This window comes from Danio aesculapii, chromosome 18 (genome assembly GCF_903798145.1).
Source record: "Danio aesculapii chromosome 18, fDanAes4.1, whole genome shotgun sequence".
Classification (NCBI taxonomy): domain Eukaryota; kingdom Metazoa; phylum Chordata; class Actinopteri; order Cypriniformes; family Danionidae; genus Danio; species Danio aesculapii.
In genome coordinates, this window is record NC_079452.1 from 11,011,375 (window position 1) to 11,034,123 (window position 22,749).

General features: G+C 36.0%; 3 pseudogenes; all 3 read left to right on the plus strand.

Moving 5' to 3' along the window:
* The first annotated feature begins 861 nt into the window (after positions 1–861).
* LOC130246117 (UDP-glucuronosyltransferase 2C1-like) lies at positions 862–12,897 on the plus strand (annotated as a pseudogene).
* A 798-nt stretch (positions 12,898–13,695) lies between these two features.
* On the plus strand, positions 13,696–16,576 carry LOC130246145 (UDP-glucuronosyltransferase 2C1-like; annotated as a pseudogene).
* Positions 16,577–20,044: 3,468 nt separating this feature from the next.
* On the plus strand, positions 20,045–22,450 carry LOC130246118 (UDP-glucuronosyltransferase 2C1-like; annotated as a pseudogene).
* The last annotated feature ends 299 nt before the right edge of the window (positions 22,451–22,749 follow it).

The window sequence follows — 22,749 nt, forward strand, 5'->3', positions numbered from 1 at the left end:
TCTTTGTATTTTCAACTCTCAGAATCCACTTTTTCCAATAGTTCTATCTTGGTCAAATGTTGGCCTATAAAACAAACATCAACGGAAAGCTTATTTACTCAGCTTCTATCTGATGTATAATTCCAGTTTCACATATTTCAAACAATATGACAAAATCAGGATTTTCTCATTTACAGTTGAAGTCAGAATTATTAGCCCCCTTTGAATTTTTTCTTTTTTAAATATTACCAAAATGATGTTTAACAGAGCAAGGAAATTTTCACAGTATGTCTCATAATATATTTTTTTTTTCTGTAGGAAGTCTTATTTGTTTTATTCCGGCAAGAATAAAAGCAGTTTTTAATTTTTAAGCACCATTTAAGGTTAAAATTATTAGCCCCTTTAAGCTATATTTTTTCGATTGTCCTGCGGAACAAACCATTGACATACAATAACTTGCCTAATTACCCTAACCTGCTAGTTAACCTAATTAACTAGTTAAGCCTTTAAATGTCACTTTAAGCTGTATAGAAGTGTCTTAAAAATCTAGTAAAATATTATTTACTGTCATCATGGCAAGATAAAATAAATCCGATATGAGGGGATAGGTTATTAAAACTATTATGTTTAGAAATGTTTAAAAAATCTTCTCTCTGTTAAACAGAAATTGGGGAAATAAATAAACAGGGGGGCTATTCTGACTTCAACTGTATTTTTCTAAAAAGCTGCTTTTCCGACGTTCGCCACTATGCGGCAGTGTGTCATCGAAACTGATGTGAAACTGTATCTGAAAACACAGAACAAGACTTGGCGAAACAAATAAATGTCATTCTAACCACGACCTGAATAACAGAAGTGAATTTAACATCGCAGTGAGAAAAAGTGAACCAACCCACTTTGCTACGTACACCAGTCTGCGAACGCTGCTATAAATCAGTACGTCTGAAATCTGGAGAGAACTCTGACTTGAAAGAATTATGAGATCAACAGGTGAGCTCATCTGTCAGGTATTTCAATTTAATTTGGCAGCACTGATAAACGCACAAGCATCGCTATATTCATTTATGAAGTTGCAATTACACGCTAGACGTCACCATTTATCAGGGAAACAGTTAAACAAACCAGATACATCACATTTAAAGACTGCAGACCAAAACATTGAGTTAAAGTTGGTTTTATATTCGCACATTCAATTTATTTATTGAGGTAAACTTGTTTTTATATTCACACATTCGTTCAGTGACAACTTGTGACATGGTCCCTGTATTGTTTACCATGGTACTTTGAATATTGGGTCTGAAATCTCATCTAAGTATGACTTGAAAACAACATTAGCACTATTTATTTGACTGTGAACAATGTACTTTGATCATATGATTTCCCTATTTATAATTAGCAAAGATTTATTTATTTTAAGTTATATTAAGTTAACTTTAGTTAAGGAGAAAGTCAGAATGTGCGAAAATAAAACCAACTTTACCTCAATCATTTATTTTTGAACAGGGACATCTTTTGACACGGTCCCTATATTGTCTACAATGCCACTTTGAATATTCATTCTGAAATCATATGCATTTATGACTTCAAAACAACATTAGCACTATTTAATTGACAGTGAGCAATGTTGTACTTTGCTAGTCATTGGCTGCTAAATTGAGGTAAATTTGGTTTGATATTCAGACTTTCTCCTTAATAATATAATTTCAGAAAAGTAATTCATTGCAAATTTAAATAGTGAAATCATATTAGCAGCCACAACCATCAAAGAACAACATTGTTTACAGTCAATTTAATAGTGCTAATGTTTTAAAGTCATACTTGCTTGTGATTTCAGTCCGAATATTCAACGTACCATAGTAAACAATGTATGGAGCTGTCACTGAACGAATGTGCGAATATAAAACCAACTTTACCTCAATGGCTGCTAATATGATTTTCCTATTTAGAATTTCCAAAGCATACTTTTCTGCAATGATATTGTTAAGGAGAAACCCTAAATGTGCGAATGCAAAACCAACTTTACCTCAGTGCCCAAAACTATGGCAGTATATGAGTAGAAAATTCCATTTTGAAATGAAAAATGCAAAATGGAAATGTGATATTTTAAATGGCAATGTATTTCTGTATTTCAATAGCATTTTCTAAGACATATGTGCAATGATTGGTGCAAAATAAAAATGAAAATTAAATATCATTTGCATTTGTCATTTCCAGGGACAGTTTTAATATTGTATGTAAAATGTATCCACATTGTAATGCTTTATAAGTTGCAAAATTAAAAAATGTAATTTGAGGATATTAAAATACAAAACAGTCAGCTGATCACAAAATTTGCTGAATAATTTAAAAAGTGGCATTGAAGAATGTGATTACTTGTGTTGTTTTTGGGTGAAGTCATACTTTACATTAACCACGTAGGACAAATAACTTTTGGTAATCTGCTTAAGACTATTTCTGGGTTCCTTGTCACTTTCATTCAAGGAGGCGCAGTGGGTAGCTCATTCGCCTCACAGCATGAAGGTCGCTGGTTCGAGCCTCAGCTGGGTCAGTTGGCATTTCTGAGTGGAGTTTGCATGTTCTCCCGTGTCGTGTGGGTTTCCTCCAGGTGCTCTGGTTTCCCCAAGTCCAAAGACATGTGGTGCAGGGGATTAGGGAATGCTAAAATTGACCGTTGTGAATGAGTGTGTATGGGTGTTTCCCAGTGATGGATTGCGGCTGGAAGGACATCCGCTGCCTAAAACATATGCTGGATAAGTTGGGGGTTCATTCCGCTGTGGCAACCCCAGATTAATAAAGGGACTAAGCAGAAAAGAAAATGAATGAATGAATGAATAAATTAATAAGACAGCATGGTGGCACAGTGGGTAACGATGTCGCCTCACAGCAAAAAGTTTCTCCAAAAAAAAGTTTTCTCCAGCTGCTCTGGAATCCCCCACGGTCCCAAAGACATGCGCTATAGGTGAATTGAGTAAGTTAAATTGTCCGTAGTGTATGTGAGTGATTGAGTGTGTATGGGTGTTTTCCAGTGCAGCTGGAAGGGCATCCGTTGTGTAAAACACATGCTGGATAAGTTGGCGGTTCATTCCACCGTGGCGATCCCATATTAATAAAGGGACTAAGCAGAAGAGAAAATGAACGAATGAATGAATGAAACATTACTATAATACGGAAGACATACCTGCGTTGTAAATAAATGAAGGAACTTTGGATTTTCACTTACTTTAAAAAATGCTTAGTTTGCAATTATATGCTTGTAATAAATAAAGAAATACAGGAATATATTTATTAACTAATGAAATAAAACTCCTTGAAGGCAATTGCAGTATTTGCTGTAAAATAATTGTTGAGTTTATTCTAGGATGTTGAAAATTTAGTCAATTTTATACAACATCAATACACAAACATAGAATTGTTCTATATGTCTAAATAAAACTAGTTCATCTTCGTAAATTCCTTGAGTTATTATAATTATTTTGTCCACATTAGAAGGTTTTGACTACTTTGAATACATAAAGAAATAAGATTCATGGCACAATGGGCTTTGTCTTATTTTAAATAAAAAAATAAATGCTAACTTATTTATCTTTTTTCTAGCCTTCTATTGCTCTTGTTAAAAATTAATGTTTAAATAATTTACTTGATTTATCACTGACATGTTTAAAGAATTGAAAACGAGTAAAGAACAACAGTGAGGAATTGATTCCAAAAAATCAATAAATACATTGGCATTTCACTTGAAAATGACCATAGTAAACTCCTCCATGTTGTGAATTAAAAACATTACTCTGGAAATAGAGACACTGTTGAATACTTGATTGTGATTGACATATGATTCCAACTATATTAGAATTATATTATTTTTCAGCAAAATCCCAAATAAACGTAGACAAAAGTTCTTTGTAGATTATTTCAACAGTATTATTTCAAAATTCTTACAGTAAGTAAAACCAAAACCCACAAAAATGCAGACGATTAAGCTAATACTAAGCAGCAGGATAAAAATATCAAACTATTTACACAATTCTTTAATAAAATCACAGAAATGAAAGAAAGGAAGAAATTGGACTTGATTCAAAAAGAGATATAGCCCAGTGTTCATAGTCTTAACCAGATATGTGACTCAAATCAATTATACAAAAATACAGAATATGTCTATAAATTGTGGGGTTTTTCTTTTCTTTTGCCAGAAATCTTTACAATATTAAAAAAGATCATGTTTTATGAATGCATTTAGTTAATCGTAACATATCAAAACGTTTTCACTAGTAATTTGCATTACTATAAATTAAATTTGGACATATTTAAAAGTGATTTTCTCAATATTTCTTTTTTTGAACTCTCAGATTCCATATATTCAAATAGTTGTATTCTATTCTTGTATTTGGAATATTCTATTGTATTATATATTCAATATAATTTGGCCTAATACTGTCCTATCCTATAACAACGTGAAAGCTTAAAAATGGACACTTATGATTGGTTTTTGGGTTCAGGATAATGTAATCCATACAAATCAAGAAATAAACATTATCAACACATTCACAATGTGCAAAGAGGGCTGTATACACTTACCATGCGGTTGTCTCCAGTTCATCATCTCCAGTAAACTAGAAAAAGTCTCAGAATGTATCCATATGTAAAATCCCGTAGAATAGATGTTTTAAAACGCCATGGCATATTGACTATCAAAGGTAAGACTGGCCAAAATGCAAAAAAAAAGCATGAGCTGAAACATGCCCAAACATGACCAACATGGACAAGACCACCTTGGGAAAAAATATAAAATCACAACACTAGAGGGAGACAAACACATTCAGGAGGAGTTGAAGTTGAAGTCCGCCTTAAAAAGTCTTTAGTACATCCCTATTTACATCCCTATTTGTTTGCTTAGTTATATTTTATGTTCTACCTCAGAACTGTTTCACCTCACCCTACCCCATCTCATCCCCTATTTTTGCAGTAATATTTATCATCTACATTTATTTTTACTGTAGTGTTTTTTATTTGTATTGTAAGGATAGATTTACATGTTTGCACTGAGTAGTGAGATGCACTTAATCTCATCGCACATGTATATAATGTATGTTGTACACTCACCGGCCACTTTATTAGGTAACCCTTACTAGTACCTGATTGGACCCCCTTTTGCCTTCAAAACTGCCTTAATCCTTTGTGGCATAGGTTCAACAAGGTACTGGAAATATTCCTCAGAGATTTTGGTCTATATTAACATGATAGCATCATGCAGTTTCTGCAGATTTGTCGGCTGCACATCCATGATGCCAATCTCCCGTTCCACCGTTGTGTTAAAAAAAATTAAAAAAATAGTAGCAGTGCCTGACAAGAAGTGAATAAAGTGTAAATACTTTTGAATGGATTTTATTTCCATATTTTAAACTAGACATTATACATTGAATTATAAATCCCAGAGTTAAGAGATTTTATGAATTCTCTGTGTATTTTTATGAGGCAAATAATAGGAATATTGGTAACACTTTACAATAAGGTTGTATTAGTTAATGTTACAGTTTACTAACATGAACAAACAATGAACAGTACATTTATTACAGTATTTATTCTTTTTTGTCACCATTAGTTAATGAATATTTTGATTTTAAGAATGCATTAATAAATGTTGAATTATGATTAATAAATGCTCTACAAGTATTGTTTATTACTAGTTCATGTTAGTAAATACATTAACTAATAAAATCTTATTGTAAAGTGAGACCAGAGTATTTCTATGTCAAACAAATAGCAGTATTCATTTTTTTCTCTTTCAACTGAAACACATTTTTTACAGTTCAATTCACAGTACTGTACATATATTTAGTTACATAATCATGATAACTGCTGCACACCTCGGTTGTATTGAGTCAACCAGAAACAGGTGTTTTAGCCCAAAAAACTGTCCCACAGTTTGTATTTTTGAGCTTGGTGTTAACTACACTTGTGCATGTGTCAAATGAACTTTTCATACACTACCAGTCAACCGTTCGGGGTCATTTTGTTTTACTTTTTTTTTTTTTTAAGAAATTTATTCTGTTTATCATGGCGGCATTTATTAAATGTAAAATTGTTAAATATTTATTACAATTTTAAATAACTGCTTTCTTATTGTATGTAGTTTCAAATGAAATTATTACTCCAGTCATTATTTCTTTTATTACAATTATATTATAATAATAATTAATATTATAATGATTTCTGAAGGGATCATGTGACTCTGAAGATTGAGTAATGGAGCTGAAAATCCATCTTTGAAATCACTGGAATAAATTATTAAATTAAATTATAATTACTTTTTGAACAGTGCAATAACATTTCACCATATTACAATTTATACTGTATTTTTGCAGCCTTGGTGAGCTGAATAAGCTTATATTAAAACATTTAAAAATCCTACTGACCCCAAACTTTGAGCGGTAGTCTACAATTAATCCTTTCACAGTTTTCATATCAATGGCAATTCCATTCACAGTTATTGAATGCAGTACACTGTTTTGCTTCATTTTAAATGATTTCCTTTCATTTTGTGTAGAGGACCCAATAATTACAAAATGTTAAAAATGACTACATTTATAATCTCATAATTAACGGCACAGTATATCATATTCGCTGCTAGAGGGCACGTATTCACATCAAACAAAGGCAATAGTTTAATCACGCCGTGACTAAGTGTGGAATCATTTGTGTGGTCTTCATTAAATCATATGGGACTCCTTAGAAATCATGATCATGGATGAGCAAAAGTATTCAAAAATTATTGCAAACTTTTTTTTTCTTTCAAAAAGCACCTAGCAACAAATTTAGCAATTTTTAACATTCATTTGGCTACTTTTAGTAATTTAAAAAAAAGACTCAAAAGAGCAGTGGCTGCAGGCTTCACTCAGTAGAGTAAATTGCTAGCTCAGATTGTTTTTCATAACTGTTAATTTACTGATATTTGTTAGCATGTGTATTTGTTGGTAATTTATGTAGCAATAAATTCCAATAGTGCTATAATTGTTGTCACTTTCACAAATGTGTTAATTTCACAGGTTAAAAAGAGTAAGTACACAAGCTGTGATTGTTTAAAAGAATGTAAGTGGTCATTTATCAGTGTTATATTTACTATATTTTTTATACAAATCTAAATTGACATATTTCAAATAAGGTTTTTGCTGAGATGGCCAGTCAATTTGAGAAAACATTAATTATTCTGTATACTACATAAAGATGTAGTTTTGAGTTGCAACCTAGGCAATGACGTCATCACACAAAGTAATATGTTAATAAGAACCTATTTATTGTGCATCTGGATGTAATGTTTTAATATAATTACACGGCGCATCAGAGAGTAGAGGCTTACGCTTGTCAGATACTATGTGATGACATCACTGATATGCAAATTAGTGTGTGACATCATCTGGCAACATTTAACTACTTTTTGGGCAGGCTTTAGCTACTTTTCATTGGAAATAGTTGGCAACACTATACAGTAGTATGAAGCAGAGTAAAAAGCAAAGCAAAGACCGCTGAAGCCATTTTTTAAATATAAAGTCACAAAAATAATTAATTTTATTATCTGCTATGATTCCAATGTTTCCCACATAGCAAAATTTCTCTGGCCGACACAATCTGGTTTTGCTTGGCCCACTTGCCACAGTCAATTATGGTACATGACTGGAGCAAGTCTGGCTTCGAGGCAAGGGCCAAACATGAACCATATCTGGGTCAAGTCTCAGCCAAGTTAATAACCCTGAACTGGGCCAGATATGTCGGTGTATCACGATTGAAATGAAATTGATAAACGCATGAAGCATTGCGCTTTAGGCACATTATGGGTGTGCTTTTTCTCAAAGCGACCTGATTGTTAGAATTTTTATTTACTCAAATAATTTTAATGTATTTTAAATGTGGGTCAAGACAGGCCAAGCTTGCGGGGCCCATATCAGTTTTTAACATTAGGGGCAAATTCTACATTTTAAATCTGGCCCAAATTTTGTGCCGCTTTAAAGACGGAGCTACCTCTGCCAAACCCGTGCCATGTTTGGCCCACACGCTGTATGCCAGTAGGATGAATGCCTTCTGTGCCAGCTTTATGCCAAATCTGGGCCAGAATTCTTTGCTACCTGGGTTGGATTTAATCCAAACAATAGTGAGAAACAGACTTACAGCCTTAAAATCATTTTCTCAAGTGGCAAACCTGTAAGCATAAAAACTTGAAGACAAAAATGTTTTGTGCATTCCCTCATGCGATCACACATTTATTCACATGAACTCTTTGCCTTGATGTGAACTCTCTTACCCTCATTGTTGCCATTACACTTCCAAGTTCACAGTCCAAATGCTGATACTGTAGCACGCTGGGGAATTAACAGTCAGCAAAACTAATGTTTAATCAGTATGCCTACGCTGTGTCATGAGTAAGTGTGCAAAGTCATAGTCATAGATGAAAGATATATAGTAGTCAGTGTTGAAAAGTAGTAGATCTATGTAGGTGTTCAAACAATCACATGCACTTTGAAAGTATACCTGTGCTAAAAATCATACTTCAAATAAAGCATTTTTGAACAGCAACTTTGAACAGCCTTGCTCATTCAGTTCAACTGGTATAGTGTAAAGAAAGAGTAACAGCACTTAACATAGCAGTCTATGCCAAAATAACTGTCCAAGTAGTTGATTTAAACAACAGTTTATTATAAGTGTATGTAAAAGTTTATTTATTCAATATAATTGTGATAGATTTTCAAGAATTGACCTGCAAAAGATGCTGAAGTAGTAACTGTGGTGCTGACAGGATTGTTGTTTGAGTTTATATTGTGGAATATACACTTAAGGTTGACTGTATATGGTTGTATAATAGTCAGTATAGTAGTAGATGTATTTGGTTTGCAGTGCCAGCCTGTAGGGTTGAGGGGCCCTAAGTGAGATAAAAAAATAAATAAAAAATTGGGCCCACTGGTGTAAAAACAGTCAGAAGAAAGCATAAAAATAAAATATTTTCAAATATTTAAGTGTTTAAATTGTATATACAACTGTGCTTTATATAGAACGTGAGCAATTTGGAAAGATATGTTGTTGTGAATTGTTTCGCGTTTAATGGGGTTTGAGAGGTTGCACACTTTTTGCGTTGAGAGGCGCCTTTTTTAAATTATTTACTAATGTCTGCGCGTGTTTTGCGTGCCGCTTATGCGCCCTGCGTGCCTCGCATTCTTTAATCAAATGAAAGCAGAGGCGGTGTTTTGTTGAGGTGACTGCAGTGTTTGGCTGCGTCCGAACTGCCTACTACTCAGTAGGTACTGCGTTTGAATTTAAACGTACTACTCAGCCATTAGAAAAGTTCTATACAGTATGAATGTGAATTTTGAATGGAATTTGAATGTACTACATCCGCCATCTTGTCATGGTCACATGACCTACCGGCGTCAGTTGTGTCGCTTCACTCCCATTTAGGAATTCTCTCGCGGGCATCATGGTATAGTGCAGCGTGCATAGGATGCACACTTCAGAATCTCGCCGAAAGTAGTAAGTCATCCGGGTACTTCTCGCATACTGATTTTCGAATTCTATGAATTCGGACATACTACTCGGCTCACATACTGATTTTAGCGCGCTTTATAGTATGGAAGTATGTGGTTTCGGACGCAGCCTTTGTATTGTCAAGACAATTACAGAGAAATTTGAAGATGGAGGAGATTAGAACAGATATCGCGTTTTTAGAACAGAAAAGCGAGTTTGGTGTGATTGGCCCCTTATGGCCCCTATGTTCACAATATACTATATTGTAAATATACAAGAGTAATGTTCTTGGGGCCCTCCTAGAAACACGGGGTCCTAGGCAACAACCTATATTGCCTGTTGGACGAGCCACAACTGTTATAGTACAACTGATAGTATAACAAACAAAATAAACTGCATGACTAACCTGAGTTCTGTATTGAATCATATGAAAAATTGTAAAAAAAAAAAAAAATGGATTTTGTATTTCTTTCTTTCTTTCTCTCTAAATCTAAGTAAGTTGCCTCTTTCCAGAAGAGGACTGTATTTATAACTTTTCTGTCGTTTCACTGCTTAATAGTATCTTGGATATTCTTTAAAACCAAAAAAAAGGTTTGAGTTTATTTATGTGTCAGTCATGCTCACTTTTACAGATCATGGATGTTTATTATTTGCCTGCGTTCATATTAAAGCTTTGTCAGATTACACTCCTGAAATAGTGTTTTCTCAGTGTAAACAGAGGGTGTAGGCATGGTTGCCTTGAATCGAACCCAGGCACAATTGTTCCCCCCTCATCATCGTGTGACTGTTTAGAGCAGGGGTGACCAAACCCAGTCCTGGAGGGCTGGTGTCCTGCATAGTTTAGTTCCAACCACAATTAAACACACCTGAACCAGCTAATCAAGCTCTTACTAGATATACAAAAACTTCCAGGTGTGTTGAAGGAAGTTGGGGCTAAACTATGCTGGACACCCTGCAGGACCGAGTATGGACACCCCTGGTTTAGAGGAACTTTGAGAAAATAAAACATACATGCAAATCATACCTCCCAAACAATCACTCTGTGCAACAAACTGAATTATTTACAACTTTATTACCTGTTATTCACAGCCTATGCAGGTTCTGTTCACTAAAGTATACATCATTCGCGGGTGCATGCACATCCTCTCAGTATTAACAAACAGCTCGTCATCATTACATTAAGACAGAAATGACATTTTTGGGTGAAGTATACCTTATAAAAACAGTATGTGACACTTTAACACCATTTAGAAGTGTCTATGTGAGCAACGTAAATAAAATGGCGCCTTTACGCTTCTCCAAACTTGGAAATATAATTGGCTGAATCGTAGAGGTGCTGAATTAAGATCATGTGGGAGGTCAAATCGAGATAGTGATCTTTTTTCGATTAATCGTGAAGCGCTAGAATGAGTATGTATGGGTGTTTTCCCAGTACTCTGTTGTGGCTGAAAGGGCATCTGCTGGGTAAAACATGCTGGAATAGTTGCTCTTTTTTTTTTTTCGCTGTGGTGACCTCTGAAATAGAGACTAAGCCAAATGAAAATTAATGAATGCAGTGTTTTTGCCACACCACAAACACTGCTTCTACAGCAAACAGTATCAAATTTCTCCAATATCATGAACCGTGACATGTGGTGTATCCGTACACCCCTACTTAATCATTTTAGATGTTTTTGCTGGCAATTCAGAAGCTACAAGGGACAAACTAAACTACATCTATTATGTTTATTTACTGTGTTCACAAAATACTACTGCAACAATATTTAACAAAATTATTACAATTTGATGTAATAACATTTATTTTACTATTTACAGGTAGGATGGCACAACTATCAAAGCATACATTTTCTGTCTCACTCTGGATAACATTTATAATCATTTTTGGTTCTCTTTGCGATGGTGGCAAAATCTTAGTGGCGCCTTTAGAGGGAAGTCACTGGGTGAACATGGACATCCTCATCAAGGCTTTACATGGTCAAGGGGCACGCCATTGATGTGATACGCAACACCAATAGCTGGTTTGTCAGGAGAACTCAAACATATTACAATTCGATAACCATACCCGACTCCAAAGGAATGGATGAAGAATTTGTAGAAGATGTGCTGACTAAAAAGGTTGAGTATGAAAGAGGAAAGGGCTCCTGGCTGGGTGGTGTACAGCTGTTTTGGATGTGTCCAAAGCTGTTATAAAAAGTCACAAATTAGTATGTAGGCTAATAACGAACATATTTGAAAGTGAGGATATTATGAAAACTCTACAGGAAAAGAAGTATGATCTGATGCTCACTGATCCAGGATGGGGTACAGGCATTATTCTGGCCCATAAACCAAGTTACCCGTAGTATATAATGTGAGAGGGACTACTCCTGGAGAAGGACACTTTGACATCGCTCCTTCACCAATGTCTTACATCCCAATTACAGGATCTGGAAGCACGGACAGAATGAGCTTCTTCCAAAGAGTAAAAAATGTTTTCTACTATTTTCTGTTGGACTTTCAGTGCAGCCGTTTTAATGTGCCACAGTATCAAGCACTTTGTGATAAATATTTCGATCCACCTGTAGATTTTTACAAACTCTCCAGGGGGCTGATTATGGCTCATGAGGGTTGATTTTGTTTTTGAATTTCCACGTCCAACAATGCCAAATATCATCTACACTGGTGGCTTTCAGTGCAGTCCAGCAAGCCCCTTTCACATGATTTGGAAGACTTCATGCAGAGTTCTGGAGATCATGGAGTAATTGTCATGTCTTTAGGGTCATTTATCAGGTCTTGCCGGATGATGTAAGTTCTGAAATAGCTGCTGCTTTCGCCCGGCTCCCTCAAAGTTTCATATGGAGATACACTGGAAAGAAACCGTTCTACTTTGGGGCAACAACACATTATTGGTTGACTGGATGCCACAGAAAGATCTTCTAGGACATCCAAAAACTAAACTTTTCATCGCACATGGTGGAACCAATGGGGTCAAGAAGCTTTTATACCATGGTGTCCAGTGGTTGGAATTCCATTCTTTTTGACCAGTATAACAATCTCATTCGTTTACAAGCAAGAGGTGGAGCCAAGATACTTTCCCTCGCAGATCTAGATGAAAACTCACTGTATGCAGCAATACAGGAAGTAATCAATGAGCCATCCTACAGGCTGAATATGCAGAAGCTCTCTCATCTGCACAAAGATAAGCCAGTCAAACCTTTGGACAGCGCCATCTTCTGGATTGAGTTTGTAATGAGACACAAAGGTGCTGCTCATCTCCGTACAGAATCCTACAAAATGCCTTGGTACTCCTATCACTCAGTTGATGTTGCAGTTACACTGCTTGCAGTTGTTTTGATATTCACTTACTCCATATTTGTAACCATTAAATATCTGTGTGTCAAGTGTTGTAGCCGAAAACCGAGTAACCACTTATAAGTGATATGATCATTTGACAGTGTTCAGTGTTTGACTAAAAATAAAGTATATTTTGAAAATGTTTTGTGTCAAGTGTTGTACCTGAAAAATAAAAACTGAGTGAAGCATTTGCACTATGAAGTACATCATTTATAAGTGACATAAATTATTTGTTTTGTCTGTTTAATGGATAATGAATGATATAATAAAAATAAATACATACAAATTGAAATCCATTTAAATGTTTCCTTTCCTGTGAAACTGCATTCAAATCAATTGAATCCCAGTATCACTTAATGGAATAATAAAATAATTGTTTATTACTGTTTTTTCCTCTGAAAAAAGTAAGCATGCAGACAACTTGAAGTGAAGTTGTCTTATTGCACTCTTTACAATTTAATACATTTAAACTATGGATTACAGTACATTAGGGATTCATTGAGATGAATTATAAATGTATACCTTTCCTCGGGTGATCTGTCATTCTCTAATATGAACTCTTATCTGCTTTGTTGAACTTTGATAGAGCAGTGATTAAAAATGGGCACTGAACCAAGTTTCTTTCTAATCCACATTAATAATCACAGCTGGTGTGTCAAAATATAGTGTGTGTTAACAGCTTTTATTTACCTAAAGTACCGTATATAATTTATGTCACTAGCATATCGAGTACAAGTGTGCACTTTAATACCATTTCTGTGCTTTATAGATCATGAATCAAATAACCATTGCACTTTAGACATTTCATGACATGGGCTGATTATTGAATTTGATATGGTGTAATGCCAAGAGACATTTGCTACACTTTATAGCCAGTAACAGCCGATATCAGCAAGACAGAAGCATATGACGGTCTATATAATAAAGTAAGTAATCTACACTTTAACAAATCTGATATTTCAGAGATTGTTTATAGTTGTATACAATCATTTTATGGATTCAATAGAAAAAATACCCCTGGATTGAATCTTTAGGTACCGGACAGGATTATTAGGTCTATATGATTTTCTATATTGTAAATGTATATATTTTAAAATGATAATAAATAAATCCTCACTCAATTGTCAAACAACTATGTTGAATTAACATTTAAATCCACTAACTTGCTTTTATTTTCAATAGCTTGTCAACTTAACATTTAGCACTAACTCCGTAAAATATAAATAAAAATAATCCATTCAAATATAAATTTAACATTTTTAATTGTTCTATTGTGTGAATAGAAATTTAAGTTAATTTATGTATGAAAATAGATGTATTTTACAATAATATTTCATAACAACACATGTTTTTGAATGCTTTAGTTCACATTATGACTTTTGTCTGCATTATTTTGTTTATATTATTTTACATTTTCATTTAAATTAAAGAATGGAAAACACTCACTCAGTTTCACTTGCTTTGCACCAGTGGACATACACTGCAATGCCGACTGGCATAAACAAGGTTTTATGAAAATGGAGGCGCATTAGAAATGATGATTAATGGTAGAAAGGTTCATGCCTCACTTTAAGGGTGCTTTAACACTAGCACTTTTGGTCCGCACGCAGGTTTGTTTGACGTCACAGTACGGTACGTTTAGCAGGTGGATGCTGCACACTGGTGGTGGGGGGCGACCCCACACGTGATTGTAAAGCACTTTTGGTGTAAGGCAATACACAATAACTGCTCTATATCAATCTACATCACTTGCTTACAGTGTCTAGTAAATATTGCAAGAATTCCTATACTGAACTGACCAGAGAATCAATGTACGCAATGAAAAAAACTGTTTCTATTTAGTGGTGCAGTGCACTGTATTGATGGGGTCCTAACACATATAACAGTATTCATCAGTATTACTTAAAAATGAGAGTATGTCCTCTCTACTCCAGGGGCCAGACACATTGTTTCAGGTTGTTATTCAGTGTAAATTTGTGATTATTGTACACTACACATGAATCACAGCAACTTGATTATAGCATTCAGATAGCGTGAAAGAAATAAACTTGTTCATTTGTTTATTTTGTCTGTTTGACTATGTACTACTGCTCAACATATATTAACATTATACAGTTATGCCATCTAAATATTTTGTCATTTGCAGGTAAGATGACACGAGTTTCAAAAAACATGGTTTCTGTTTCACTCTGGATAACAGTAATAATCATTTTTGGTTCTTTTTGTGATGGTGGCAAAATCTTGGTTGCGCCTTTGGAGGGAAGTCACTGGGTGAACATGGACATCCTCATCAAGGCTTTACATGGTCAAGGGCACACTATTGATGTGATACGCAATGCCAATAGCTGGTTCATCAAGGAGAACTCAACATATTACAACTCCATAACCATACCTGACACTAAAGGATGGGATGAGGAATTTGTAGCAGACTTCATCTACAAAATGATTGACTATGAAAGAGGAAAAGGCTACTGGCTGAGCACTGTAAGGCTGTATTTAAATGTGTTTGGTGCTATTAAAAAAACTCATGAAATGGTATGTCAGCTTATAACAAACATGCTTGACAGTGAGGAAATTCTGAAGATGCTGAATGAAAAACAGTATGATCTGATGCTCACTGATCCAACATGGGGTACAGGCATTATTCTGGCTCATAAACTCAAGTTACCCATAGTCTATAATGTTAGATGGACTGCTACTGGAGAAGGACACTTTGACATCGCTCCTTCACCAATGTCCTACATTCCAATTACAGGATCTGGAAACACGGACAGAATGAGCTTCTTCCAAAGAGTAAAAAATTATTTCTTCTATTTGTTAATGGAGCTTCAGTTGAGCCGTTTTAATGTGCCACAGTACCAAGCAATTTGTGACAAATATTTCACTTCACATGTGAACTTTCATGAACTTCTCCAGGGGGCTGATTTATGGCTCATGAGGGTTGATTTTGTTTTTGAATTTCCACGTCCGACAATGCCAAATATCATCTACATTGGTGGCTTCAGTGCACTCCAGCAAAGCCCCTTCCACATGATCTGGAAGACTTCATGCAGAGTTCTGGAGATCATGGAGTCATCGTCATGTCTTTAGGGTCATTTATTAGTAACCTGCCAGAAGATGTAACAGCAGAAATAGCTGCTGCTTTTGCTCGGCTCCCTCAAAAGGTTATATGGAGATACACTGGAAAGAAACCATCTACTTTGGGCAACAACACATTATTGGTTGACTGGATGCCACAGAAAGATCTTCTAGGACATCCAAAAACTAAACTTTTCATCGCACATGGTGGAACCAATGGGGTTCAAGAAGCTTTATACCATGGTGTTCCAGTGGTTGGAATTCCATTCTTTTTGACCAGTATGACAATCTCATTCGATTACAAGCAAGAGGTGGAGCTAAGTTGCTTTCCATTGCAGATTTAGGTGAAAACACACTGCATGCAGCAATACAGGAAGTAATCAATGAGCCATCCTACAGGCTGAATATGCAGAAGCTCTCTCATCTGCACAAAGATAAGCCAGTCAAACCTTTGGACAGCGCCATCTTCTGGATTGAGTTTGTAATGAGACACAAAGGTGCTGCTCATCTCCGTACAGAATCCTACAACATGCCTTGGTACTCCTATCACTCAGTAGATGTTGCAGTTACACTGCTTGCAGTTGCTTTGATATTCACTTACTCCATATTTGTAACCGTTAAATATCTGTGTGTCAAGTGTTGTAGCCGAAAAAGAAAAACTGAGTAACCACTTACAAGTGATATGATATGAGTGTTCAGTGTTTGACAAAAAATAAAGTATATTTTGAAAATGTCTTGTGTCAAGTGTTGTAGCCAAAAAAGAAAAACTTTACATCATTTATAAGTGACAAATGATTTGTTTTGACTGTTCAATGTGTGATGAAAATGAGATAATAAAATATATACGTACAAATTTTAATTCATTAAATATTTTTCTTTCCTGTGAAACTGCATTCAAATCAATTTAATCCCAGTGCTACTTAATGAATTAATTAACTTATCTTTTTTTTTTCTAAAACAAAGTAAGCATTCAGAATTTTTTTTTTTGTATCACTCTCTAAGACACTTAAAAAGGGATACATTTAAATCACCATTTGTATATCTACTAAAAACTGTAACATTCTCCTTATACAAATTTTACACATTAAGATGAATTACCTTTCCTCAGGTGACCTGTCATTGCCTAATATGAACTCTTCTGCTTTTTTGAACTTTGATAAAGCAGTGAACAAAATGGGCACTGAACCAAGTTCAGTTCCACTCTCTAATCAATAGCCTCATTAATAAGCAAACAAGAGTGTAAAATATAGTCAGTGTTGAACAGCAGATTTTTTTTTAAATCTACATTATATAATTTATGTCACTAGCATATCAAGTAAAATTGTGCACTTTTATACAATTTCTGTGCCCGATAGTTTATGAATCAAATAAACTTTAAACCTTTCATGATATGGACTGATTATTGAATTTGGTGTGGTGTAATGCCCTCAGAAATTTGCTACACTTTAAAGACAGTAACAGCCGATGATATCAGCAAGACAGAAGCATTTACCCATCAATATTCTACAGTAAGTAATCTAGTTTATGATTTAGAAATAAATCTGTTATTCAGAGATTGTTGTATACAATCATTTTAAGGATTTAACTGAAAAAATACCCTGGACCGAATCTTTAGGTACTGAACAGGAATAATCTTATAATTGATTTTCTATATTGTAGATTTATGCATTTCTCAACAATTATAAATAAATGCTCTCTCGATTGTCATACACTCATACAGATACATAGAATGAACATTAATTGTACTAACATGCTTTTATTTTCAATAGGTGGTCAACTTAATCTTAGCACTAACTCTAAATAATAAAAAAAAGGAAAAAAAACACACACTCAAATGCAAAATCAATTTGCTCATGTATTATAGTTTAAATAAAAATAATTCATTCAAATATTACTTTTTACAATTGTTAGTTGTACATTTGTGTGAATAGAAATTAACATTGCTGGCCAGTGTAAAGTCCCTGATATACAGGTACTTCAAAGTTTTTTTTTTATTTTGTTTATTGTTTTAGGGCTAAAAGAAGTTAAAAAAGGCAGAGTGGTGGTATACTGTTTTCAAACATTCCAACACTGCAGCAGATGGGGATTTAGAAATCAGACTGCTCATGTGTACTCTCGATATTCACAACATAGCAATGGTGGCTGTGAAAAAACAACCCAGGCTAATTCTGAAAACGTACCTCAACGACGTTTCTGGAGACCGCGAAATACGTCCCGGCGGCACGTTTTCTGCAGTTTTGTTTTCCGCAATCCGCCAGAGGTCGCTGTGTATGCTTTTTGAGATCTCAAATTTCCCTCGCGAGTGCCATTCGTGCCTGCTGTTCTCACGTAAACCCACCAGAGGCCGCTGTCGACTCACTTTTTGACAGACTTTCTGACTGATTGAGCGAATGATCGGCTGACCCACCCTTCCCTAAACCCAACCAATTTTATCGATTGACCCGCCTGCCACTTTCCTAAACAGAACCAACACGTTTCAAAAGCAATTAAAAAAAAATAAAAGCCCTCGTCCGATTTTTTTACCACGTTATCAGATTTTACCACATTCTCACCCTGCTATCCACTTGTTTGTTTTATGTTTTGGATTCTGTTTTTGTCTTACCTGCTTTCTGGTACCGCTCTTCACCAACTCGAACCCCCCGTCTTCGTGGTCCACTCCTCTCTGCATCTCAAATCCGCCGACGTACTTGGCGCGCTAATGGTGACAAACTGGTTGCAGCCGGAATGCCATGCATACGAGGTAAGCGGTCAGCTGGTAAGAGGGAAAAGGAATGGCGTCACACCGCCCCGTAGCATTCGTTAAAAAAAATTAAATGCAGCCATTGTACCTCCGCCTACGTAATTCGCTGTCTCTAGAAACGTCCGCAGGGCTACGTTTTCGCAATGAGCCTGTGTTGGAAAAAAATTACAGTTTTGTAAACATCTGGCAAACAGCCTGATACAAACCAGACTACACTGCCTGTCACACACCAGACAAGAAGAAAAATATGGCACAACGCAGTGCTTTTCATCTGGTGTGCAACCCCCATCCAAGTCTTGAAAAAACTCTGAGTAACTGTACAGGTGATAATACATTTGTACATCTCTGCTACTTGACCTTCCAGACTATTCATGTTGCTAACCTGGTGTTGTTGTTGTGGATGTTGTTCTCCTGTCTGATCTTTATGAAATGAAACATGAATCAGGGCAGAGTTCCTTACACCCAATTGCGTAATGGCCCTGGACTAATCGTCACCTTAGAATTATAAGGTTCTATCTGACATTTTTTGTCAAAATTAAGTTATTGACATAAAATTCTTATTAAATGACAACTTATTTACATTATGGGATGTTTTTTATAAGCTTTTTACATTTCAAGACTTTTTATTTAAAAAAACAAGTGTTACACACATACTGTTTGTTATGGAATGCAAAAACTTTGAAGCTTAATATCTCAAAATCATTCAGAACGCAGATAGAACCTTATAATTCTAAGGTGACGCAATGGTACTTCAAAGATATTTAGGAGATAAAACAACCCCCCTCCCACATAAAGTTTACTTTGGTGAGCTGGTTTGAACTGCTGAAATAAACTCAAAACAAAGTTCATTTTGCCCTAGTTTTGTTCGAAATGAAGTCATTTCAGTTCCTTCAAATGTGTTTGGTGGAAATTGTGGCATCGCTCCATTTAGAGAAGCTGCAACTAGCTTAACAACTATGAATACCTAAACAGTAACTGAAGATTATTCACAGGCTGCAGCCCTTGACTAGTTGCTCACTAAAGCTAAGCATGGCTGAGCCTGGTTAGTACCTGGATGGAAAACCACATAGGCAGACAGTGCTGTGGGAATGATGCTCGTGAGGCCAGCAGGGGGTGTTCTCCCTGTGGCCCGTCTGGGTCCTAATGCCCCAGAATAGTGATGGGAACACTGTCAGTGAGCACAGTGTTTTGGCTGAGATGTAAACCAGGTTGTCAAGCCTTTGTGGTCATTAAAAATCCCATGGTATTACACCCCTACTCGTAAAGAGTAGGTGTGTAACCCTGGTGTTGTGCCCAAATTCCCTCCTCCAGCCCTTACCCACAGTAGCAGTGCAAGCTTAACTGGCGCTCTAAACAAACGGTGGTTATGCCACCCTTTCGCGGACGAAAGTGAAAACTGGGAGGGTGTAGATGGGTGTTGAGTCTCCATACCACCGCTTGAAAGATACTGGCATTCGTGCCGGACTTTGGCAGAAGAAAGTGAAGAGAGAGAGAGAGGGGGGGCTAAGTCTCAATGCCGCCACTTGTAAGATACCCCCGTTCGTGCCGCTCTTTTGTGGACAAAAGTGAAAAGGGGGGGTTTGAGACTACAATCCGCCCCTAGCAAGATGCCGCCCGGGTGATCGCCCACATTGCCCATGCCTAAATCCGCCACTGCCTACTCATCATGGCCTCCCAATCATCTCCTCTCCACCTACAGCTGGTGTATGGTGAGTGCACTGGCACTGTTGGTTTGGCTTCCAGTGGTGTTGTTGAGAGACCTATCATAATTGTAAAGCACTTTAGATGTATGAAAATACATTATTAATGCGCTATATAAATCTAAATGACTTGCTTACAGTATCTAGTAAACATTGCAAGAATTCCAAGAGACACAATGTACACAATGAAATAAACAGTTTTCACTTAGTTGTGTAAGTGGACTGTATTGATAGAATCCTAGCACTCATAACAGTATTCATCAATATTACTGAACAATGGGAGCATGTCCTCTACTCCATGGGTCAGACACATAGTTTCAGTTTAGTATTCAATGTAACTTTGTGATTACCTACTGTACACTACACGTGAATCACAGCAAACTGATTATTGCACATTCCGATAGCGTGAACTAAATAAACTTGGATGTTCATTGGACTGTGAATTAACAGTATACATTATACATTAACATTATACAGTTATGTCATCTAAATATTTTGTCATTTGCAGGTAAAATGACACGAGTTTCAAAAACATGGTTTCTGTCTCACTCTGGATAACAGTTCTTATCATTTTTGGTTCTTTGTGATGGTGGCAAAATCTTGGTTGCGCCTTTGGAGGGAAGTCACTGGGTGAACATGGACATCCTCATCAAGGCTTTACATGGTCAAGGGCACACCGTTGATGTGATACGCAATGCCAATAGCTGGTTCATTAAGGAGAACTCAACATATTACAACTCCATAACCATACCTGACACTAAAGGATGGGATGAGGAATTTGTAGCAGACTTGGTCTACAAAATGATTGACTATGAAAGAGGAAAGGTCTCTTGGCTGAGCACTTTATGGCTGTATTTGGATGTGTTTGATGTTTGATAAAAAAACTCATTAAATGGTATGTCAGCTAATAACAAACATACTAGACAGTGAGGATATTCTGAAGATGCTGAATGAAAAACAGTATGATCTGATGCTCACTGATCCAGGATGGGGTACAGGCATTATTCTGGCTCATAAACTCAAGTTACCAATGGTCTATATTGTTAGATGGACTGCTACTGGAGAAGGACACTTTGACATCGCTCCTTCACCAATGTCCTACATCCCAATTACAGGATCTGGAAACACAGACAGAATGAGCTTCTTCCAAAGAGTAAAAAATTATTTCTTCTCTTTGTTAACTGACTTTCAGTTCAGCCATTTTAATGTGCCACAGTACCAAGCAATTTGTGACAAATATTTCACTTCACATGTGAACTTTTATGAACTTCTCCAGGGGGCTGATTTGTGGCTCATGAGGGTTGATTTTGTTTTTGAATTTCCACGTCCGACAATGCCAAATATCATCTACATTGGTGGCTTTCAGTGCACTCCAGCAAAGCCCCTTCCACATGATCTGGAAGACTTCATGCAGATTTCAGGAGATCATGGAGTCATCGTCATGTCTTTCGGGTCAGCTATCAGCGACATGCCAGAAGATGTAACAGCAGAAATAGCTGCTGCTTTTGCTCGGCTCCCTCAAAAGGTTATTTAGAGATACACTGGAAAGAAACCATCTCCTTTGGGCAACAACACATTATTGGTTGACTGGATGCCACAGAAAGATCTTCTAGGACATCCAAAAACAAGAGTTTTCGTTGCGCATGGTGGAACCAATGGGGTTCAAGAAGCTTTATACCATGGTGTTCCAGTGGTTGGAATTCCATTCTTTTTTGACCAGTATGACAATCTCATTCGATTACAAGCAAGAGGTGGAGCCAAGATACTTTCCCTCGCAGATCTAGATGAAAACACACTGCATGCTGCATTAAAGGAAGTAATCAATGAGCCATCCTACAGGCTGAATATGCAGAAGCTCTTTCATCTGCACAAAGATAAGCCAGTCAAACCTTTGGACAGCGCCATCTTCTGGATTGAGTTTGTAATGAGACACAAAGGTGCTGCTCATCTCCGTACAGAATCCTACAACATGCCTTGGTACTCCTATCACTCAGTAGATGTTGCAGTTACACTGCTTGCAGTTGCTTTGATATTCACTTACTCCATATTTGTAACCGTTAATATCTGTGTGTCAAGTGTTGTAGCCGAAAAAGAAAAACTGATTAACCACTTATAAGTGATATGATAATTTTCAATTCAATTCAATTTTGTTTATAAAGCACTTTAAAACAACATTTTTCAATTTGACAGTGTTCAGTGTTTGACAAAAAATAAAGTATATTTTGAAAATGTTTTACCATTAGACATTCATCTGCCTTGAATATTAGTTTGATCTTTCTGGTGTTATATAGTAATTCTTTTAATTTGTGAACAGAGTTGAATTTATCAATGACACATTATGGCCACCCCTATCCACGAGCAATGAGTATGTTTGGAAAATTAACAGTGCCACAGGTGCATTTCACAGAAAAGTAT